We start from the raw sequence: 262 nt of genomic DNA, 5'->3' as shown, positions 1-262 counted from the left end.
CTGGTTAATCCCATGTGTAAATGGCAGCCAATGGATGCGGCCGTTGCGCGGGGCTGGGATTAGCGGCGGGGCGAATGGCTGGCACTTTTACTGGGATTACAGAACAAAGAACTGCTTTCCCTGCCCTATTTGGGGTGTGTGTGGGGGGAAACCCAACATTCCCCTCGGGTTCTTTTCTCTCCTGCAGGCCCCCATCGGGCTGTACCGGCTCCGCCCGGGAAGCGGCGGGAGGCGGCGGGAGGCGGCTCCATCCCGGCCCCCG

Source organism: Malurus melanocephalus, unplaced genomic scaffold (assembly GCF_030028575.1).
Source record: "Malurus melanocephalus ecotype Western Australia unplaced genomic scaffold, MMel_1.1 scaffold_639, whole genome shotgun sequence".
Classification (NCBI taxonomy): domain Eukaryota; kingdom Metazoa; phylum Chordata; class Aves; order Passeriformes; family Maluridae; genus Malurus; species Malurus melanocephalus.
The sequence above is the reverse complement of the archived record's forward strand: the minus strand, read 5'-3'. Positions refer to the sequence as shown.